Source organism: Mesoplodon densirostris, chromosome 2, assembly GCF_025265405.1.
Source record: "Mesoplodon densirostris isolate mMesDen1 chromosome 2, mMesDen1 primary haplotype, whole genome shotgun sequence".
NCBI classification, from domain to species: domain Eukaryota; kingdom Metazoa; phylum Chordata; class Mammalia; order Artiodactyla; family Ziphiidae; genus Mesoplodon; species Mesoplodon densirostris.
In genome coordinates this window covers 128,032,205-128,057,791 of record NC_082662.1, presented here as the reverse complement: position 1 = coordinate 128,057,791, position 25,587 = coordinate 128,032,205, and the positions used below count along the sequence as shown (strand labels likewise).

The 25,587-nt window shown below is 37.3% G+C and overlaps 1 protein-coding gene and 1 pseudogene across 4 annotated transcripts in view; one reads left to right on the top strand and one right to left on the bottom strand.

Moving 5' to 3' along the window:
* Nucleotides 1–25,587, bottom strand: part of AKT3 (AKT serine/threonine kinase 3) — a 406,674-nt gene that overhangs the window by 22,905 nt on the left and 358,182 nt on the right. The gene's annotated exons all lie outside the window — the stretch shown is intronic.
* Nucleotides 14,350–25,587, top strand: part of LOC132483817 (zinc finger CCCH domain-containing protein 15-like) — a 33,205-nt pseudogene continuing 21,967 nt past the window's right edge.

Here is a 25,587-nt window from a genome sequence, read left to right as displayed (position 1 = left end):
GGAAATGAAAAAATAGCTAGAAACAAATCACAATAAAAACACAATGACCAAAACTTATGAGATGCAGCAAAAGCAGTTCTAAGAGGGAAGTTTATAGCAGTACAATCCTACCTCAAGAAACAAAAAACATCTCAAATAAACAACCTAAGCTTACACCTAAAGCAATTAGAAAAAGAAGAACAAAAAACCCCCCAAAGTTAGCAGAAGGAAATAAATCATAAAGATTAGATTAAAAAATAAATGAAAAGAAGAGAAGAAAGAGAAATAAAAGTAATCCAAATCAGAAAAGAAGAAATAAAACTATCACTGTTTGCAGATGACATGATACTATACATGGAGAATCCTAAAGATGCTACCAGAAACCTACCAGAGCTAATCAATAAATTTTGTAAAGTAGCAGGATACAAAATTAATACACAGAAATCTCTTGTATTCCTATACACTAATGCCGAAAAATCTGAAAGAGAAATTAAGGAAACACTCCTATTTACCATTGCAACAAAAAGAATAAAATACCTAGGAAAAAACCGACCTAAGGAGACAAATGATCTGTACACAGAAAACTGTAAGACACTGATGAAAGAAATTAAATACAGACAGATGGAGAGATATACCATGTTTTTGGATTGGAAGAATCAACATTGTGAAAATGACTGTACTACCCAAAGCAATCTAAAGATTCATTGCAATCCCTATCAAGCTACCAATTGCATTTTTCACAGAACTACAACAAAATATTTTACAATTTGTAGGGAAACACAAAAGATCCCGAATAGCCAAAGCACTCTTGAGAAAGAAAAATGGAGCTGGAAGAATCAGGCTCCCAGACTTCAGTCTCTACTACAAAGCTACAGTAATCAAGACAGTATGGTACTGGAACAAAAACAGAAATATAGATCAATGGAACAGGATAGAAAGCTCAGAGATAAACCCATGCACATATGGTCCCCTTCTCTTTGACAAAGGAGCCACGGACATACAATGGAGAAAAGACAGCCTATTCAATAAGTGGTGCTGGGAGAACTGAACGGCTACATGTAAACGAATGAAATTAGAACACTTCCTAACACCATACAGAAAAATAAACTCAAATTGGATTAAAGGGGCTTCCCTGGTGGCACAGTGGTTGAGGGTCTGCCTGCCGATGCAGGGGATGCGGGTTCGTGACCCGGTCCGGGAAGATCCCACATGCCGCGGAGCGGCTGGGCCCGTGAGCCATGGCTGCTGAGCCTGCGCGTCTGGAGCCTGTGCTCTGCAACGGGAGAGGCCACAACAATGAGAGGCCCGCGTACAGCCAAAAAAAAAAAAAAAAAAAGGATTAAAGACCTAAATGTAAGGCCAGACACTATAAAACTCTTAGAGGAAAACATAGGAAGAACACCCTATGACATAAATCACAGCAAGATCCTTTTTGATCCACCTAGAGAAATGAAAATAAAAACAAAAATAAACAAATGGGACCTAATGAAACTTCAAAGCTTTTGAACAGTAAAGGAAACCATATACAATACGAAAAGACAACCCTCAGAATGGGGGAAAATATTTGCAAACGATGCTACTGACAAAGGATTAATCTCCATAATATACAAGCAGCTCATGCAGCTCAATAACAAAAAAACAAACAACCCAATCCAAAAATGGGCAGAAGACCTAAGTAGACATTCCTCCAACGAAGATATACAGATTGCCCACAAACACATGAAAAGATGCTCAACATCATTAATCATTAGAGAAATGCAAATCAAAATCACAGTGAGGTATCACCTAACAGCAGTCAGAATGGCCATCATCAAAAAATCTACAAACAGTAAATGCTGGAGAGGGTGTGGAGAAAAGGGAACCCTCTTGCACTGTTGGTGGGAATGTATATCGATACAGACACTATGAAGAACAGTATGGAGCTTCCTTAAAAAACTAGAAATAGAACTACCATATGACACAGCAATCCCACTACTGGACATATACCCTGAGAAAATCATAATTCAAAAAGAGACATGTACCACAATGTTCACTGCAGCACTATTTACAATAGCTAGGACATGGAACCATCTTAAATGTCCATGGACAGGTGAATGGATAAAGAAGATGTGGCACGTATATACAATGGATTGATACTCAGCCATAAAAAGCAATGAAATTGAGTTATTTGTAGTGAGGTGGAAGGACCTATAGCCTGTCATACAGAGTGAAGTAAGTCAGAAAGAGAAAAACAAATACTGTATGCTAATACATACATATGGAATCTAAAAAAAATATGGTTCTGATGAACCTAGGGGTAGGATAGGAACAAAGATGAAGACGTAGGGAATGGACTTGAGGACACGGGGAGGGGGAAGGGTAAGCTGAGATAAAGTGAGAGAGTAGCACTGACATATATACACTACCAAATGTAAAATAGCTAGCTAGTGGGAAGCAGCTGCATAGCACAGGGAGATCAGCTCAGTGCTTTGTGACCACCTAGAGGGGAGGAATAGGGATAGTGGGAGGGAGGTGCAAGAGGGAGGGTATGTGGGGATATATGTATACATATAGCTGATTCACTTTGTTATACAGCAGAAACTAACACAACATTGTAAAGCAATTATACTCCAGTAAAGGTGTTAAAAAAAGAAAAGTATCGCTAAGTATTTCACATTTCTGTTGTTATCATAAATAATATTTTTATTCATTTCCACTTTGGATTGTTGCTGCTGTATAAAATTACAGTTCTTTTTATATCCTGAACTCTATATATTCATCTTGTATCAAGTACACCCATAGGTTAAACTTTAGTAGCTTTTTTATAGATTCCATCTTATTTTCTACATATATAAATCATGTTGTTCATGAATAAAGACAGATTCACTTCTTTCTTTCCAATCTATATGCATGATAAATTCTTTTTCTTGCCTTACCTTATTAGAACCTCCAGTACAATGGTGAACAGAGTGAACATTTTTGTCTTGTGAAACCATTCAGTCTTTCTTCATTAAGATATTTAATATAGGTTTTCCATAGATGTTCTTTATCAGGTTAAAAAAGTTTCCTATTCCAGGTTTACTGGGAGTATTTTTGTTTGCTTGCTTTTTGGCTTAAATCAGAAATGGATGTTAGATTTGTTTTGAACGCTTCTTTTCCTGCATCCATTGAGATAAACGTGTATTTTTTCAGTCTATTAATATGATAAATCATAGTGATTAATTGAATATTAAACCAACCTTGTATTCCTGGAATAAACCCCACCTGGTAAAGATGTGCTATTTTTTTTTAAAAATCTTTTCTTGTACTTAATTTGCTAAAATCATGTTAAGTGTTTTTACTACATATATGTCTATTAAGGAAATTTGTTTATAGTTTTTTTTCTTGTACTATCTTTGCCTGCTTTGGGTATCAGATTAAGCTAGCCCCATAGAATGAATTAGGAAATATTCCCTAATATTCAATTTTGCAAAAGAACTTGTATAGCACTGATACTATATCTTACTTAAACGTTCAGTGGAATTCATTGGTGAAGCCACATGGGTCTGGAGTCTTCTTTGTGAGAAGGGTTTTAACTAAAAATATAATTTCTTTAACACACACAAAGCTATTCATGATTATCTCTTTTGCTTTGGCAGTTTGTGTCTTCCAAGGAATTTGTCCCTTTAAGCAAAATTGTTGAATTCATTGACAAAGGTTTTCATAATATTTCCTTATAAACCATTTAAAAGCCATAAAATCTGTAGTACAGTCACCTCTCTCATTCATGATATTAATAATTTTCTTCTCACTTTTTTGTTAAATTTTGTTAGAAATTTATCAGTCTTCTAAAAAATACTAGCTTTTCCTTTCATTGATTTTCTCTATTATTTTTCTGCTTTCTTTTTCATTGACTGCTGTCCCAATCTTTATTATTTCCTTTCTCCTACTTACACTGGGTTTAATTTGTTCCTCTTATTTTAGTTTCTTAAGATAGAACTGATCTTAGATCTTTCTTCTTTTCAAATATAATCAATTGGTACTATAAATTTCCCTTGAACTATTGTATTAGTTGTATCCCACAGATAAACATTTTGCTTTCATTTTTACTCAGTTCAAGATACTTTCTCGTTTCCCTGCTGTTTTCTTTGACCCATGGATTATTTTAAATTGTGTTTAGTTTCCAAATACTTGGAATTTTTCCACATATCCTTTTGTTTTGATTTCTAATTTAATTCCCTTTCATTCAAAGAGAATATGCTTTAAATTATTTGGATCCTTTTAAATTTATAGAGAGTTGTTTTGCCCAAATATGGTATATCATGGTAAGTGTTCTGTATGGCCTTGAAAAGAATAAGTCTTCTGTTATTGGGTGGTTTTCTATAAACGTCAGTTAGATTAAGTTTGGTTGATAGTATTGCTAAAGTCTTTTGTAATCTTAATGATTTTCTCTCTACTTCTATTAATTACTTGAAGATAGGTATTGAAATATCCAACTATAATTTTGGATTTATCTATTTTTCCTTGCAGTTCTATTAGCTTTGCTTTATGTATTTAAGTTTTGTTATTAGGTACACAAATGATTAAGATTGTAATGTCCTCTTGATGAACTGATCCCTTTGTTATAATGAAATAATCCTCCTGATCTCCAATAATATTACTTGCTTTGAAATCTACTTCATAGATATTAATATAACCACTCTCGTCTTCTCTTGATTGGTATGAGCATGGAATATCATTTCCCATTTTACCTATCTGTATTTTACATTTAAAGTGGGTTTCTCTAATCCACATAGAGGTGTTTTTTGCTTTTTATCCAGTCTGACAATCTCTGTCTTTTAATTGTGTTTAGAGTTTATCTACATTTAACGTGATGACTGATATGGTTGGGATTAAATGTACCATCTTGCTATTTGGTTTTTTTTTTTTTTTTTTTTTGCGGTATGCGGGCCTCTCACTGTTGTGGCCTCCCCCGTCGCGGAGCACAGGCTCCGGACGCGCAGGCTCCGGACGCGCAGGCTCAGCGGCCATGGCTCACGGGCCCAGCCGCTCCGCGGCATATGGGATCCTCCCAGACCGGGGCACGAACCCGTATCCCCTGCATCGGCAGGCGGACTCTCAACCACTTGCGCCACCAGGGAGGCCCTTGCTATTTGTTTTATACTTGTCTCATCTGGGACTTTGTTTTACACTTAGGCTATATCCCTAATTCCTTAAACAGTGCTTGCCACATAGCAGTACTCAATAAAACTTCCTGAATAAGTGAATATATCATTCAATCGGATGTCAGAGAACATTCGGTCTACCATTTTAGAGATGAGGAAATTAAAGCTAAAGTTAGTAAAATAACTTGCTAAAGATGATACAAATAGCAACTGAAGCAGCAAAAACCTAGGTTTCCTGATCCCAAGCTCTTTCTACTATAGTACTTAGAATGTGAAGACTGCATGAAAACTGTTTTTGCCTTTGATTGCTTCTCCAGACATTAGTTAAAGATATTTATGCTGGAGGACATTATTTCTTGCGCAAGCCCCCCTCACACACAGAAGCAGAAGGCAATACAGTTAAATGTAAACATATGTACAGGGAAGTAAAAACCCTAAAATTTTATATATGGGGAAAGATGTGAGAGAGATTTGCAAAAAAAATGCTACAGAGGTATACTCACAGAAATCATCAAGAATGCTCAGACCTTGGATTTTATCACAGATTACTAGAATATACATTTAAACAATAAGTGAACAAATTTCAAATATTTAATTATTATGGGCTGAACTGTATTCCCCTCCAAATCCATATGTTGAAGTCCTAACCTCCCCCAGTGACTATTTGAAGATAGGGCCTTTAAAGAGATGATTACATTAAAATGGGGCATTAGCCTTAATCCTACCTGACTTGTGTCCTCATAAATGGAGAAAATTTGGACCCTCAAAAGGACACCAGGAGCATACACACACAGAGGACAAAGTAAGAAGGCGGCCATCTGCAAGCCAAGGAAAGAGGCTTCAGAAGAAACCAACCCTGCCAACACCTTGATCTTAGATTCCAGCCTCCAGAACTGTGAGAACATAAAAATTTCTGTTGTTTAAGTCACCCAGTCTGTGGTATTTTGTTATGGCAGCCCTAGCGGGCTAACACATTAATATTCTATTTTGTGTTTAAACCAATATCGTCTTAATATCCTCTTCTTTTCTCTTTGCACACATCTCTCAAAACACTCCTGCATCAATTGTCACAATGTAAGCTTTCATTTAGTAATGGTAAGGTATGGACAAAGTCAGGAGCACTCAACTGTAAATCTCAGCTACCTTTATATGTTACCTCAATGAATGGCCATAGTGTCATTAACTGCAAACTTAACATATTTTCCCAACGACACATTAAATTTGGCACAGCTCTTTCTCTAAAAGCTAATTTGTTTTCAGACAATGTAGTTCCCAAAGATCAAAACAGGAAGATCAAGGTGCTGGGTTCAAGACAGTGCTTTCAGTTTACTGAAAAGGTATAGACATAATTGGGTTTACAACCTCAAGTCCCTACAGTGGCAACGGAGTTGCAGCTCCGTAACTCCTTTCTGCAGTGATCCTCTACCACACTTCCCACACTGACCCTCTACCAAATTTTAACTGTTACAAAATCAGTCTGTTATGTGCTATCTAGAATTTCTAAAAGTAAATATTTTTATGTTTCTTTACAGTGTAAGGGAAAGAATGGAGAGAGAAAAAAATTACCTAAACTTGCTAGAGTAAGTCACATTCACCACTTCTAGTATGGCTGGAAGGACAGCATGGGTGTTTGAAGGTCAGTCTCCCTGACCTTCCTTAGCAACAAAATCAATTGCTACCACAAAGTCTGTATATTCTTCTGTTTTCAGTTTAGGTACTCTAAAATAAACAGCAGGGCTTGAAACTTTCAGAGAAAGGTGACACAGTGATTATGGAACATTAATTGCCATTTTAATTAAATAAATACTGTGGTTATCTCATACACTATTCTGTGATGACATACATGGATCAAAAGTACTGGAAACATAGACACAGTAAAAACTGCCAACTATTGAATGCTTAGATTTGTCACAGACATTAATCTGATGCTATAATTCCACCTCTTCAAGATAACTCAAGAGAGTAACTAAGATTAGGTAGGGATTCTGGTTTATTTAATCTCTAGTTCTTCTGAAAAACTGGTTTTATGGTTTGTGTGTGTGTGTGTGTGTGTGTGTATGTGTGTGTGTGTGTGTGTATTCCAATATACACATGTATTGGAAAAAATGGGAATATGGAAAGAGGATTTATTTCAAACAAAACTAACAGATCTATGACAAACAAGATTTAATTATATTTTCTGCTAACCTTTCCCATGTCAATTAACTTTTCTTGACAGATGATCAGAAGCTCAAAAAACTATATTTCATTTTTGCAAAATCACACAATAGTAATTCATGTCCATAATGTTGACCTTGATCCTATAAAAAATGCACCAAGGGATCCAAGATATACAGTAACATACAACTATTATATCATAAATTGATCCCAACGAAATGACTATTTTAGCTATAACACACATTAAACATTTAATTAATATATTTGGAACTTAGAAGGGCTTTTAAATAAACAGTATTTTATTTGAACTGCTTTTAAAGTAATTCCCAGAAATTTGAACTCATGTTTTTTTTCCCTTGATACATTCTCTCATTTAAAAAGTTCACAAGCACTCATTTCAATGACTGTAGGTCTGTCGATAGGTGATACTATTCGCAAACATCCATAGATACAAGGCATATTTGAAGATTTCAGTTATATTTGGAGAAGAGCTGCTAATAAAGGTAAAAGAGTTCTCATTAGTGAAATGAAGAGGGCCTTACTGAAAGTCAGGGGACAGTAGTAAAAATGACTTTGCTTCTATGATAGTGATTATGGGCAAATTGCATGCATTATAAACCTCAGTTTTCACTCAGAACCTGCTGAAACAATGTATTCTTTATCCCTCATCCAGGAGATTTCATAGGTACTGTCCAGCATCAGCAGTGTAGCAGCCACTCATCACTATTTCTCTCTCTCTCTCTTTTTTTTTTTTTTTTGCAGTATGTGGGCCTCTCACTGTTGTGGCATCTCCCGTTGTGCAGCACAGGCTCCGGACGCACAGGCTCAGCGGCCATGGCTCACGGGCCCAGGCGCTCCGCGGCATGTGGGATCTTCCCGGACCGGGGCACGAACCCGTGTCCCCTGCATCGGCAGGCAGACTCTCAACCACTGCGCCACCAGGGAAGTCCTCATCACTATTTCTGATTAGGAATGTTCAAAAACATAGGCCAAAGTTAAATGAGTATGTAAATTGGGGAGAAATTATATATAGGCAATTTCCAATTTATAAATCAGTTTTGTTACAAAAGCCTGCAAGGAAGTTGGAGAAAACCTGAGACCTATTTCAATAGACAGAAAACAAAATCAAACAAAAAAATCCTACACAGTGTGGGTAGGCTCCCAGGCAGTAATATTAAAGTCTATTAAACCTAAAATACAGGGGGGAAAAAGCAATGTTAATAATAAAGCTACCAACCAATAATCATAATATTTTCATAGAGAAGTTCATATTATATTTCTATGAGGATGACCAAGAACCTAGCTCCTTTGCCCAAGTTCCTGCAATGACAGCCACTTTCTCATTATCACACCAGATCAACTCCCTAGAAAAGATCCAGTGATAAGGGAGCTCCTAGGTTGGGGGGATGAGATTTTGGTGAGAAGTAAAGAAAGAAAGGTAGGGGCTTTAAAAGTTGAGGAGGAAAAGGTGAAAGTTTAATTTGAAGGAAGGAAGAGTCAGAGAGCAGTTTCTATGAAAGCGGTCATAAGAGGTTCTAAACACACACCTATCTTTCCTAAGTTGTACATCCAAGCCTCTCCTTGTAGATGTACACTAGCAGCTGAACAGCAGAATCGTAAAATTAGAAGAAATAACAAGTAGCACTACCGGCTAATCTGGGAAATTTTCAGTTAAACAGGACTTGAAATGATCTGAATTACTCCACAGGCATACCTCGGAGATATCACTGGCTCTGGAACAGACCACTGCAATAAAGCTAATATCGCAATAAGGCGAGTCACAAGAACTTTTTCGTTTCCCAGGGCATATAGTTATGTTTACACTATACTGTAGTCTATAATGTGTGCAATAACATTATATCTAAATAACTTGCTAAAAAGTGCTAACCATCATCTGAACCTTCAGAGAGTCCTAATCTTTTTGCCGGTGGAGAGTCTTGCGTCCATGTTGACAGCTGCTGACTGATCAGGGTGCTGTTTGCTGAAGGCTGGGGTGGCTGTGGACATTTCTTAAAATAAAATAACAATGAAGTTTGCTGCATCGATTGACTCTTCCTTTCACAAATGATTTCTCTGTAGCATGTAATGCTGTTTGATAGCATTTGATAGCATTTTACCCACAGTAGACTTCTTTCAAGATTGGACTCAATTCTCTCAAACCCTGCTGCTGCTTTATCAATTAAATTTATGCAATATTCTAAACACTGTGTTTTCATTTCAACAATCTTCACAGCATCTTCACCAGGAGTAGAAAGAAACCACTTTCTTTACTCATCCATAAGAAGCAACTCCTCATGTGTTCAAGTTTTATCATGAGGTTACAGCAATTCAGTCATTATCTTCAGGCTCCACTTCTAATTCTAGTTCTCTTTCTGTTTCCACCATATCTGCAGTTACTTCTTCCACTGAAGTCTTGAACCCCTCAAAGTCACCCATGAAGGTTGGAATCAACTTCTTCCAAACTCCTATTAATGTTGAACTTTTGACTTCTTCCCATGAATGATATGTTCTTAATGGCATCTAGAATGGTGAATCTTTTCCAGAAGGCTTTCAATTTATTTTGCCCAGATCCATCAGAGGAATCACTATCTACAGCAGCTAGAGCCTTACAAAATGAATTTCTTAAATAATAAGACTTGAAAATTGAAATGACTCTTTAATCCATGGGTTTCAGAATGGATGCGTCTTAGCAGGCATGGAAACAGCATTAACCTCATCATACATTTCCATTAGATGACCAGGTCCATTGTAATGAGCAGTAGTAATATTCTGAAAGGAATCTTTCATCTGAGCAGTAGGCATCAATAGTGGGCTTAGAATATTCAGTAAACCATGTTGCAAACAGATGTGCTGTCATCTAGGCTTTGTTGTTCCATTTATAAACCACAGGCAGAGTAGATTTAGTATAATTCTTAAGCACCTTAGGAGTTTTGGAATGATAAATGTACACTGGCTTCAACTTAAAGTCACCAGCTGCAATAGCCCCTAACAAAAGAGTCAGTCTGTCCTTTGAAGCTTTGAAGCCAGGCATTAACTTCTCCTCCCTAGCTATGAAAGTCCTAGATGGAATCTTCTTCCAAAAGAAGGCTGTTTCAACTTCATTGAAAATCTGTTGTTTAGTGTAGCCACCTTCATCAATTATCTTAGCTGGATAACTTGCTGCAGCTTCTACATCAGCACTTGCTGTTTTACTTTGAACTTTTATGTTATGGAGACAGCTTCTTTCCTTAAACCTCATGAACCAACATCTCCTAGTTTCAAGATTTTCTTCTGCAGCTTCCGTACCTCTCTCAGCCTTCAAACAATTCAAGAGTGTTAGGGCATGAGTCTAGATTAGGCTTTTGACTAAGGCAATGTTGTAGCTGCTTTGATCTTCTATCTGGACCACTCAAACTTTCTCTACATCAGCAGTAAGACTATTTTGCATTCTTATAATTTGTGTGTTCACTGGCATAGCACTTTTAATTTCCTTCAAAGAACTTTTCTTTTACATTCACAATTTGGCTAACTAAAGCAAGAGGCCTAGCTTTGGGCTTATCTCTGCTTTCAACATGCCTTCTTCACTAAGCTTAATCATTTCTAGCTTTTGATTTAAACTGAGGGACATGTGATTCTTCCTTTACCTTGAATACTTGGAGGCAACTGTAGGGTTATTAATCAGACTAATTTCAATAATGTTGTGTCTCAGGGAATAGGGAGGCCTAAGGAGAGGGAGAGAAATGGGGGAATGCCCAGTCAGTGGAGCAGTCAGAACACACACAATATCTATTGCCCATCTTGTAGAAGTGTGGTTCATGGTGTCCCCAAAATATTACAATAGTAATATCAAAGATGACTGACTACAGATCACCATAACAAATATAATAATAATGAAAAAGTTCAAAATATTTCCAGAATTACCAAAATGTGATAGATACATGAAGTGAGCAAACGTTGTTGGAAAAATGGCGCTGATAGACTTGTTGGGGGCAGGACTGGCACAAACCTTCAATTTGCAAAAACGTGCATTATCTGTGAAGCACAATAAAGGGAAGTGCAATAAAATGAGGTTTGTATGTATTGCTTAAGAAGAACAAAGAAGTAGGTTTGGAGTATCTCTTATTAATGCATTTTAATTGAACTATAAAATATTTGCACTGGAAAGAATTATTATAGACCTAATCCAAACCCCTCATTTTCAAATGAGAAAACCAAGGCCTGAAATTTTCATACTAAAGTTATCCAAAAGCATCATAATGTGAATAAAATTCCTATTAATTCTAATCTAACCCTGAAGTGCAGGCTCCATAACTGTTTCTTTATTCTTAAAACCTAGGTTAGGTATCCTTTGAAATACTCCTACCACCTCTGACATGCCATGCTCATCACACAGAAATGCAAATGGCATACTTCTTTATGTCTCCTCTACTAAACTGTGAGGAACTTGAGGACAGGGATCTTAATTTATTTATCTTTACTTGATACAAAACAGATGAGTAGTAAATGTTTGTGAGTAATTTTATGGAAAATTGTTCTTTCGGCTATTGATGACTACTCAACACCAAAAGGTAATAAAAATTACACAGTTTCTAAAATAGTATGAGCTTGTTACTGAGAATTGGGACAAGTAGGGAAGAGAACAGTCTTGAATTACCTTGTTCTGAACTAAGCACAACATTCACTGGTAATTCATAGTGTTTAAATAACCTATTTCACTTACATGAACTCTTCAGAATGTTGCACAAATATGAATTTGTGGGATAATTCTTTTTTTAAAATTTATTTTATTTATTTTTACTTTGGCTTCATCGGGTCTTCGTTGCTGTGTGCGGGTTTTCTCTAGTTGCGGCGAGTGGGGGCTACTCTTCATTGTGGTGTGTGGGCTTCTTGATGCAGTGGCTTCTCTTGTTGTGGAGCACGGGCTCCAGCAGTTGTGGCACGTGGGCTCAGTAGTTGTGGCTCACGGGCTCTAGAGTGCAGGTTCAGTAGCTGTGGTGCATGGGCTTACTTTCTCTGCAGCATGTGGGATCTTCCCGGACTAGGGCTTGAACCCATGTCCCCTGCATTGGCAGGCGGATTCTTAATCACTGAGCCACCAGGGAAGCCATGTGGGATACTTCTTGCATGAATAGAAAGCATTACTGTGTCACCAGAAGAAAAGATTTATATTTGGTATGTAATAATGCACAATTCAGAACAAATACTAAGTTTTGCTTGTGTTTAATGGCCAAGCAGTTCCTACTGGATCAAACCTCCTATGGATAATTATAAACTCTTGAAAAAATATGAAAAGCTGGAAACTCTGGAAAAAATCTGAAGGTTCTGGGAAGCAACTGGAAACAGGTATATACAGGGGACGTAGACACTACGAAGAAGGAATGGTGCCTGATGAACTTCCCATTTTTGTGGCTTTTAGCCTGAAAATGGACCCAAGTCTATACCATTCAGGGTTAAAACTTGGATTAGAAACCTACAATTTTACTGCCATGAAGAATCAGGGGACAGAGTTTGGGATAAGCACAGTAGCTTTAAAGTGAGGGAGGAGGAGATTGGCCAAAATAACAGAGTAGAAAGACCCTGAGCTCACCTTCTCTCATGAGCACACCAAATTCACAACTATTTGCAGAACAACCATTGATGAAAACAACCAGAACCTACCTGAAAAGATCTTCTACAACTAAAGGCATAAAGAAAGAGCCATAAGGAGACAAGTAGGAGGGGCATACCTGCACTAAAACAAGTCCCATTTCCCCAGGTGGGCAACCCACAAACTGGAGAACTGTAGGAATGAGAGTTCTGAGTCCCATGTTGGGCTCCCCACCCTGGGGTGCTGCAATGGAAAGATGAGTCCCCAGAGCATTGGGCTTTGAAGAACAGTGGGGCTTAATTTCAGAAATCCCAAAGGACTGGGAGAAATAGAGACTTCACTCTTAAAGGGCACATACAAAACCTCACATATACCAGGACCCAGGGCAAAAGCAGTAATTTGCTTGGAAACTGGGCCAGATCTACCTGCTAGTCTTGGAGAGTCTCCCAGAGACCTGGTAGTGGCTATGGCTCACCTTGGGGACATAAATACAGGCAGCAGCCATACTTGGGAGCTTTCTACTGCATGGACACTGATGCCGGCAGCCACCATAGTGGGATTCTCCCTCTGGCTCATTAGCGCCACAACCTGGCCCCACCCAATAGCCTCAGGTGACACTTCAGGACAAACAACTAACTGGGCAGGGAAACAGCACCACCCATCAGCAGGAAAGCTGCCTAAAGATTTCCTGAGCCCACAGCCACTTTTAGACATGCCTTTAGACACTGCCTACCAGAGGGCCAAGACCGTAGTCCACCCACCAGTGAGTAGGCACTGGCCTTGCCCTCCGGGAAATCTGCACGAGCCTCTAGACCAACCTCACCCACCAGAGGGCACACACCAGATGCAAGAAAACCACAGTCCTGCAGCCTGAGGATGCAGCCTGCCAGCAGCATGCCAGATCCTGCCCTTAGAGCAGCTGGGCCCTGGCCCTGGCCACTAGCAGGCCAACAGAAGCTTAGGGACACCCTGGGCTCCACAACCAACTGTGTAAGGAACAAGCTCCCCCTGTCCCCATCAGTGATCTGACACCAGCTCTGGGATCCCAGGACTGTGCAGCCAGAATACAAGACCCAGATCTGCCTACCTATAGTCTGGCACTAAGCCCAGGACCTGGCTTCACCCACCACTAGGAGGACAAAGGCCACGGGGAGTCTTCTGGACCTTGACTCCACCCACCAGTGAACCAGAACTAGTCCTGGGGTCCCCTGGGGTTCTGAAGTCAGCTGTCTAATGACTAGGCCCCACTAATAAGCAGCTGTCAGCCTCCACACAAGGCAGGGGCTGGCAACCAGCTGGACTAGGGGCCAACTAAGCCTACCAGGTCACCCACATAATGGCCCCAACAGAAGGACCCACACAGCCTTCATAGGGGGAACACGCAGAGCATACACTTTGGGTGACAAGAGGGGAGTGCACCACTGGGACGCATAAGTTGCCTCCTACAGAAGGCAACTTCTCCAAGGTTGGGAAATGTAATGAACCTACCAGATACATAAAAATAAAAACATCAAAATAGACAAAATGAGGCAGCAGAAAAACATGTTCCAGATGAAGGAACAATACAAAACCCCAGAAGAACTAAGTCAAGTGACAATAGGCAATTTACCCAAGAAAGAATTCAGGGTAACGATCGTAGAAGTGATTAAAGACCTCAAGACAAGAATGAATGTACAGAGCAAGAAGGCAGAAGTTTTTAAAAAGGAGTTAGAAAATATAAAGAACAGAGATGAAGACTACAATAACTGAAATGAAAATTAAACTAGAAGGAATCAACAATGAAACAGAGGAGAATGGATCTGTGAGCTGTTAGACATAGTGGTGGAAATCACTGATACTGAACAGAAAAAAGAAAAAAGAATGAAAAAATATGAGGACAGTTTAAGAGACTCTGGAATAACATCAAGCACAATAATATTCTCACCATAGGGGTCCCAGAAGGAGAAAAGAGAGAGAAAGGGGCTGAAAACATATATGAAGATATAATAGCTGAAAATGTCCCTATCCTGGGAGGAAACAGTCACCCAAGTCCGGGAAGCACAGAGTCCAATACGGGATTAACCCAAAGAGGAGCACACCAAAACGGATTGCAATTAAAATGACGAAAATTAAAGACAGAGAATACAGTACATCCCCTACATACGAATGAGTTCCATTCCAAGAGCACGTTTGTAAGTCCAATTTGTTCGTAAGTCCAACAAAGTTAGCCTATGTACCCAACTAACACAATTGGCTATATAGTACTGTACTGAAATAGATTTACAATACTTTTCACACAAATAATACATTAAAAAACAAAAAATTTTAAAAATATTTAATCTTACACTACAGTACCTTGAAAAGTACAGTAGTACAGTACAACATCTGGCATACAGGGGCTGGCATCAAGTGAACAGGCAAGAAGAGTTACTGACTGCAGGAGGGAGAGGAGGTGGGAGATGGCAGATCTGAAGGATCGTCAGCAATAGGAGATGGAGGGTAGGCTGTAATTTCATTCACGCCTGACAATGATGGAACACACGTTTGCATCTTTGAAAGTTCGCAAGTTGAAAGTTTGTATGTAGGGGACTTACTGTTTTAAAAGCAGCCAGGGAAAAGCAACAAATAACATATAAGCAAACTCCCAGAATTCTATCAGCTGATTTTTCAGCAGAAGCTCTGCAGTCCAGAATGGAGTGGCACGATATATTTAAAGTGATGAAATGGAAAAACCTACAACCAAGAACACTCTACCCAGTAAGGCACTTTTCAGATTTGATGAAGAGACCAAAAGCATTAGACACAACTAAAAGCTAAAAGAATTCAACACCACCAAACCAGCTTTACAACAAATGTTAAAGGAACATCTCTAGGCGTAAAAGAAAAGGCCACAACTAGAAACAAGAAAATTATGAAATGAAAAATCTCAATGGTAAATGCAAACATTGAGTAAAGATAGGATATCATCCATGTACTATGCTAGTGGGAAGGTTCAAAGACAAAAGTAGTAAAACTGTCTATATCCACAATAAGCAGTTAAGGAATATACAAAACAATTAGATGTAAAAAATGATATCAAAGACAGTAATCATGAGGGGAGGAGAGTACAAATGCAGGGTTGTTAAAGCATATTTGAAATTCAGAGATCAGGAGATTGGATCAAGATGGTGGAGTAGAAGGATGTGCGCTCACTCCCTCTTGTGAGAGTACCAAAATCACAACTAACTGCTGAACACAAGCAAGACACAGGAATTCACCAGAAAAGATACCCCACATCCAAAGACAAAGGAGAAGCTGCAATGAGATGGTAGGAGGGTGCAATGACAATAAAATCAAATCCCATAACCGCTGGGTGGGTGACTCGCAAACTGGAGAACAATTATACCACAGAAGTCCACCCACTAGAGTGAAGGTTCTGAATCCCACGTCAGGCTTCCCAATCTGGGGTCCAGCAACAGGAGGAGGAATTACCAGAGGATCAGACTCTGAAGGCTAGTGGGATTTGATTGTAGGACTTCAATAGGACTGGAGGAAGCAGAGACTCCACTCTTGGAGGGCACACACATAGTAGTGTGTGCATCAGGATCCAGGGTAAGAGCAGTGACCCCATAGGAGACTGAACCAGACCTACCTGCTGGTGTTAGAAGGTCTCCTGCAGAGGCATGGGGGGGGCGCTGGTGGTGGCTGTGGCTCATCGTGAGGACAAGGACACTGGCAGCAGAAATTCTGGGAAGTACTCTGTGGCATAAGCCCTCCCAGAGTCTGCCAGTAGCCACAACAAAGAGCCTATAGGCTCCAGTGCTGGGTCGCCTCAGGCCAAACAGACAACAGAGAGGGAGCTCAGCCCCACTCATCAGCAGACAAGCAGATTAAAGTTTTACTGAGCTCTGCCCACCAGAGCAACACCCAGCCCTACCACCACCAGTCCCACCCAAAGCTAGTAGACGTAAAGAAATCATAAAGATTAGAGCAGAAATAAATGAAATAGAAACAAAGAAAACAAGAGCAAAGATCAATAAAACTAAAAGCTGGTTCTTTGATAAGATGAACAAAATTGATAAACCTTTAGCCAGACTCATCAAGAAAAACAGGGAGTGGACTCAAATCAATAAAATTAGAAATGAAAAAGGAGAAGTTACAATGGACACCACAGAAATACAAACCATCATAAGAGACTATGACAGGCAACTCTATGCCAATAAAATAGATGATCTGGAAGAAACGGACAAATTCTTAGAAAGGTATAACCTTCCAAGACTGAGCCAGGAAGAAATAGAAAATATGAACAGACCAATCGTATGTAATGAAATTGAAAGTGTGATTAAAAATCTTCCAACAAACAATAATCCAGCACGAGATGGCTTCACAGGTGAACTCTATCAAGTATTTAGAGAAGTGCTAAAACCCATACTTCTCAAACACTTCCAAAAAATTGCAGAGAAAGGAGCACTCCCAAACTCATTCTACAAGGCCACCATCACCCTGATACCAAAGCCAGACAAAGATGCCACAAAAAAAAGAAAATTACAGACCAATATCACTGATGAATATAGATGCAAAAATCCTCAATAAAATACTAGAAAACAGAATCTAACAACACATTAAAAGGATCAGGGCTTCCCTGGTGGCGCAGTGGTTGAGAGTCCGCCTGCCGATGCAGGGGACACAGGTTCATGCCCCAGTCCGGGAAGATCCAACATGCCATGGGGAGGCTGGGCCCATGAGCCATGGACGCTGAGGCCATGCGTCCAGAGCCTGTGCTCCGCAACGGGAGAGGCCACAACAGTGAGAGGCCCGCATACCGCAAAAAAAAAAAAAAGGATCATACACCATGATCAAGTGGGATTTATCCCAGGGATGCAAGGATTCTTCAATATACACCAATCAATGTGATACACCATATTAACAAACTGAAGAATAAAAACCATATGATCATCTCAAAAGATGCAAAAAAATCTTCTGACAAAATTCAACACCCATTTATGATAAAAGCTCTCCAGAGAGTGGGCATAGAGGGAAACTACCTAAACATAATAAAGGCCATATATGACAAACCCACAGCAAACATCATTCTCAATGGTGAAAAACTGAAAGCATTTTCTCTAAGATCAGGAACAAGACAAGGAGGTCCACTCTCACCACTATGATTCAACATAGTTTTGGAAGTCCTAGCCTTGGCAATCAGAGATGAAAAAGAAATAAAAGGAATCCAAACTGGAAAAGAAGAAGTAAAACTGTCACTGTTTGCAGATGACATGATACTATACATAGAGAATACTAAAGATGCCACCAGAAAACTGCTAGAGCTAATCAATGAATTTGGTAAGGTTGAAGGATACAAAATTAATGCAAAGAAGTCTCTTGCATTCCTATAAAACAACAAGGAAAGATCAGAAAGAGAAATTAAGGAAACAATCCCATTCACCATTGTTACAAAAATAATAAGATACCTAGGAATAAACCTACCTAAGGATGTAAAGGACCTGTATGCAGAAAACTATAAGACACTGATGAAAGAAATCAAAGATGACACAAAGAGATGGAGAGATATACCATGTTCTTGGATTGGAAGAATCAATATTGTGAAAATGACTATACTACCCAAAGCAATCTGCAGATTCAATGAAATCCCTATAAAATTAACAATGGCATTTTCTATAGAACTAGAACAAAAATCTTAAAATTTGTATGGAGACACAAAAGACTCCGAATAGCCAAAACAATCTTGAGGGAAAAAAACGGAGCTGGAGGAATCTGACTCCTTGACTTCAGACTCTATTACAAAGCTACAGTAATCAAGACAATATGGTACTGGCACAAAAACAGAAATATAGGTCAATGGAACAGGATAGAAAGCCCAGAGATAAACCCATTCACCTATGGTCACCTAACCTATGACAAAGGAGGCAAGAATATACAATGGAGAAAAGACAGTCTTTTCAATAAGTGGTGCTAGGAAAACTGGACAGGTACATGTAAATGAATGAAATTAGAACACTCCCTGACACCATACACAAAAATAAACTCAAAATGGATTAAGGACCTAAATATAAGACCAGAAACTATAAAACTTTAGAGGAAAACATAGGAAGAACACTCTATGGCATAAATCACAGCAAGATCTTTTTTGACCCACCTCCTAGAGTAATGGAAATAAAAACAAAAATAAACAAATGGGACCTAATGAAACTTAAAACTGTTTGCACAGCAAAGGAAACTATAAACAAGTCGAAAACACAATCCTCAAAATGGGAGAAAATATTTGCAAACGAAGCAACGGATAAAGGATTAATCTCCAAACTACATGAACAGCTCATGCAGCTCAATATTAAAAAAAAAAAAAACAACCAGATCCAAAAATGGGCAGAAGACCTAAATAGACATTTATCCAAAGAAGACATACAGATGGCCAAGAGGCACATGAAAAGCTGCTCAACATCACTAATTATTAGAGCAATGCAAACCAAAACTACAATGACGTATCACCTCACACTGGTTAGAATGGCCGTCATCAGAAAATCTGCAAACAACAAATGCTGGAGAGGGTGTGGAGAAAAGGGAACCCTCTTGCACTATTGATGGGAATGTAAATTGCTACAGCCACTATGGAGAACAGTACGGAGGTTCCGTAAAAAACTAAAAATAGAACTACCACATGACCCAGCAATCCCACTACTGGGCATATACCCAGAGAAAACCATAACTCAAAAAGACACATGCACCCCAATGTCCACTGCAGAACTATTTACAATAGCCAGGTCATTGAAGCAACCTAAATGCCCATAGAGAGATGAGTGGATAAAGAAGATGTGGTACATATATATAATGGAATATTACTCAGCCATAAAAAGGAATAAAATAGGGTCATTTGTAGAGACGTGGATGGACCTAGGGACTGTCATACAGAGTGAAGTAAGTCAGAAAGAGAAATACAAATATCATATATTAATGCATATATGTGGAATCTAGAAAAATGGTACAGATGCACCAGTTTGCAAGGTAGAAAGAGACACAGATGTAGAGAACAAACATATGGACTCCATGGCGGGAAATGGGAGCATGGGGGTGGTGGTGGTATGAATTGAGAGATTGGGATTGATACATATACTCTAATACGTATAAAATAGATAACATTATAATAAGAACCTGCTGTAAAAAAATATATAAAATAAAATTCAAAACAAGAGAAATTCAGAGATCAGCAACTTAAAACAATCATTCGTACACACACACAAACACGCTCACACACACACACACACGCACATATATATGTATAATAGTAACCTCCTGGTAACCACAAAATATCTATAATAGACAAACATACAAAAAAGAAAAAGGAAGCCAAACATAACACTAAAGACAGTCATCAAATTACAAAAGAACAAAAGAAGAAAGGAAAAAAAATGGCTTCTGAAACAAGCCTAAAACAATTAACAAAATGGCAATAAGAACATACCTATTGATAATTACCTCAAATGTAAATGTGCTAAATGCTCCAATCAAAAGACAGAGAGTGGCTGAATATATACAAAAACAAGACCCATATGTGGCCTACAAGAGACTCACCTCAGATATAATGACACAAACAGAATGAAAGTGAGGGGACTGGAAAAGGTATTCCGTGAACATGGAAATGAAAAGAAAGCTAGAGTACAAATACTTATATCAGACAAAATAGACTTTAAAATAAAGACTGCTGCCAGAGACAAAGAAGGACACTACATAATGATCAAGGAATCAATCCAAGAAGAAGTTATAATAATTGTATATACATATACATATATATATATATATATATATATATATATATATATATATGCATTCACCCAACATAGGAGCACCTCAATATATAAGGCAAGTAGTAATGGACATAAAAAGTAATCTAGAGAGAAGAAATCCTCAAGAAAATATTAACAAAGTGAATCCAACAATACATTAAAAGGATCATACACCATGATCATGTGGAATTTATCCTGGGGATGCAAGGATTTTTCAAAATCTGCAAACCAATCAACGTGATACACCACATTAACAAACTGAAGAATAAAAACAATATGATCATCTCACTAGATGCAGAAAAGCTTTTGACAACTTCAACACCCATTTATGATAACAGCTCTCCAGACAGTGGGCACAGAGGGAACATACCTCAACATAATAAAGGCCATATATGACAAACCCACAACAAACATCATACCCAACAGTGAAAAGCTGGAAGCATTTCCTCTAAGATCAGAAACAAGACAAGGATGCCACTCTTGCCGTTTTTATTTAACATAGTTTTGGAAGTCCTAGCCACAGCAATCAGACAAGCATAAGAAATAAAAAGAATCCAAACTGGAAAGGAAGAAGTAAAACAGTCATTGTTTGCAGGTGACATGATTGTATACACAGAAAATCCTAAAAATGTTACCAGAAAACTACTATTGCTCATCAGTGAATTTGGTAAAGTTGCAGGATATAAAATTAACATACAGAAATGTTTCATTTCTACACGTTAACTACGAACTATCAGAAAAAGAAATTAAGGAAACAATCCCATTTACCATCGAGCCAAAAAGAATAAAATACCTAAGAATAAATCTACCTAAGGAGGTAAAAGAACTGTACTTGGAAAAATATGACAATGATGAAAGAAAGTGAAGATGACACAAAAATATGGAAGATATTCAGTGTTCTTGAATTGGAAGAATTAATATTGTTAAAATGGCCATACTACCCAAGGCAATACACAGATTGAATGCAATCCCTAATAAAATACCAATGGCATTTTTCACAGAACTAGAACAAATAATTTTAAAATTTGTATGGAAACACAAAACACCCGAATAGCCAAGACACTCTTGAGAATGAAGAATAGAGCTGGGGCAATCACATTCCCTGACTTCAGACTGTATACAAAGCTACAGGAATCAAAACAGTGTGGTACTGGCTCAAAAACAGACACATAGATAAATGGAAGAGAATAGAGAGCCCAAAAATAAACCCATGCACTTATGGTCACCTAAACTATGACAAAGGAGGCAAGAATATACAGTGGAGAAAAGACAGTCTCTTCAATAAGTGGTGCTGGGAAAACTGGACAGCTACATGTAAAAGAATGAAATTAGAATATTCTCTAACAACATATACAAAAATAAACTCAAAATGGATTAACGAATTAAATTTAAGACCGGATATTGTAAAACTTCTAGAGGAAAACATAGGCAGAACACTCTTTGACATAAATGGCAGCAATATTTCTTTTGACCTGTTTCCTAAAGCAAAGAAAATAAAGGCAAAAATAAATGGACCTAATTAAACTTAAAAGGTTTTGTACAGCAAAGAAACCATTGACAAAATGAAAGGACAACCTACTGAATGGGAGAAAATATTTGCAAATGATATGACCAAAAAGGGGTTAATATCCAATATATATAAACAGCTCAAAGACTGAAAATCAAAAAAATAAACAACTCAATTAAAAAATGGGCAGAAGAACTGAATAGACATTTTTCCAAAAAGGAAATGCAGATGGCCAAGAGGCACATGAAAAAATGCTAATCATCAGGGAAATGCAAATCAAAACCACAATGAGATATCACATCACATCTGACAGAATGGCTGTTCTCAAAAAAAAAATGTTGGTGAGGATGTAGAGAAAAGGGAAGTCTTGTACACTGTGGTAGGAATGTATATTGGTACAGCCATTATGGGATACAGTATGGGGGTTTCTCAAAAAACTAAAACTAGAACTACCATGTAACACAGAAATTCCACTCCTGGGTATAGATTAAAAAAAAAAACCCAAACCACTAATTCATAAAAGATACATGCACCCTAATGTTCACAGCAGTATCATTTACAATTGCAAGATACGGAAGCAACCTAAGTGTCCACCAACTGATAAATGGAAAAAGATATGGTTATATATATATTAGTGGTTATATATATAAAAGATGTGGTTATATATATATTTACTGCTCAGCTGTAAAGAAAAAGAATGAAACTTTGCCATTTGCAGCAACATGGATGGACTTGGAGGGTATTATGTTAAGTGAAATAAGTCAGACAGAGAAAGATAAATACTGTATGATATTACTTATATGTGAAATCTACAAAATATAACAAATTAGTGAATATAACAAAAAAGAAGCAGACTCACCGATATAGAAAACAAACTAGTGGTTGTCAGTGGGGAGAGGAAAGGGCGGAGAGGCAATATAGGGGTAGGGAATTAAGAGGTACATACTATTAAGCATAAAATAGGCTAAAAGGATATAGTATACAACATGGGGAATATAGCCAATACTTTATGGTAACTATAAATGGAGTATAACCTTTAAAAACTATATATCTATATATACAGTAAAAACTGTATATATGCAGTATATATATATATATATATATAGTAAAAACTGTATATATACAGTATATATATATATACTGTAAAAACTGTATATATACAGTATATATATATATATATATATATACTGTAAAAACTGTAATATATATATATATATATATATATATATATATATATATATATCCTTACAAAGAATAAAGCTTTAACAGTTAGCATAAAATTGGGCTCTAAAATTTTCAATCTCAGCTAGACCCTCAAGCAGTATCTGGAACCTCTTTACATGTCCCTGTTAGGTTTCTCTCTGGTTCTCTCTCCTCTCCCTATATAAGACAGTTGCTCTCCCCAAGCTTTTGACACTGACCATACACATTCTTCTCACTCTAAGAAGGCAGGGAAAGTATGGCCTTTAGGTAGGAATTATCCCAACTTCCTAACCAAATATTTATAAACATGTTTGCTTCAGTGGGCATTTCTATTTCTTTCCAATCAATGTCTCTACAAAGGTGCCCCACTTCTTTTGTAAAGGCTAATCCCTTCAGCTGTGCTTCATAGATCTTGCTTTTTTCTTATATCTTACCTTTTTGTATATTTATTAATCTTACAGCTTACTATCTATATATTGTATATCTTACTATCTGTATATTCTCATCTTAAATCTTATTTTTCTAGATAACCCCACTTTCAGAGTCCTTATTGGATTTTTCCCCTAAGTATACAGTTGTCCCTCATTATCCACAGGGGATTAGTTCCAGGACCCCTTTTGGATACAAAAATCTGTGGATGCTCAAGTCCCTTACATACAATGGCATAGAAGTTGCATATAACCTCTGCACATCCTCCAGCAAACTTTAAGTCATCTCTAGATTACTTATAATAACTAATATAATGTAAATGCTATATAATTAGTTGTAAATACAATGTAAATACTATAGAAGTAGCTGCCTACCTGCAGCAAATTCAAGTTTTGCTTTTTGGAACTTTCTGGAATTAAGAATTATATATATGTGTGTGTATATATATATATACACACACATACATATACACACACACATGCACACACACACACACGCACAACTGGTTTGATTCACAGATGCAGAGCCCATGGATTCAGAGGGCTCACTGTATAGGGAAAACAAAAACAAAAACAAATATAATCCATTCTATAGGTGAAGTTCCATTTAGATACTACTTCCTCTTTATTCTTCAAATTTATTGAGTAGCCCATGCTTGGTATTTCCATTTATTTCACCTTCCATTTGAATTTTAAAATTAAAAAAAAAAAACTATTTCAAGAATAAAGGAAAGAACAGAAAAAGAAAACCACACCTAAGGGATGTTAACATTTTGTCACATATACTTTCAAACTTTTGGTTTTTGGAATATAAAACACAGAGATGCAGTAAAATACCTTTCCCTAAGATTCAAACATTTTAACCTACAACAATGATAATCACATATTCAAGCAAATACTGTTGTAGAGTTACTTTGTATCATTGACATGCAAGTTTTTATACTTTTCTCCCACATATAGACAGTCATAAATATAGTCATCTCCTAGTTCATTCTCAGTTTTTGTAATAATGGTATCACGTTTCCTAAATATCCTTTGTAGCATGCCTTTTTATATTTAAATACTTGAGATTCATCAATATTGATACAAGTCCAAGTTATTAATTTTTTATTGGGTATAATATTCCACTGTAAGAAAAGGACAAAATTTAATTATTATATACTCCTCTGTTAAAGATCTTTTCCTTCCTTTAAAAATCATATACCCCTTATTTCCGTTTCTTATCTTTTTGTGTTGGCTATAATCTATGATTAAAAACTGCCTAGATGTGATATTGATAGACATCCTTAACTTGTTCTCACATTTAAAGAAAATATTTGTAATATCCAACCAGTACCTATAAAGCTTGTAGAATATTTTTTAATAAAAACCTATTTATTTATTTTTTTATTTATTGAAGTATAGTTGATTTACCATATTATACTAATTTTAGGTGTACAGCAAAGTGATTCAGTATTTTTACAGATTGTACTCCATTAAAAGTTATTATAAGATAATGGCTCTAATTCCCGGTGCTATACAACATTCCATCATTGTTTATCTATTTTATACACAGTAGTTTCTATCCCTTAATCCTATACCCCTAACTTGCCCCTCTCCTTTTCCATCTTCCCACTGGTAACCACTAGTTTGTTGTCTACATCTGTGACTTTGCATATACATTCATTTGTATTATTTTTTAGATTCCACAGATAACTGACATCATACAGTATTTGTCTTTCTTTGTCTGACATTTCATTAAGTATAATATTTTCTCGGCCCATCTATTTTGCTCCTAATGGCAGAATTTCATTCTTTTTGTGGCTGAGTAATATTTATATATATATTTACACATACACACACACACCTTACCTTCTTTATTCATCTG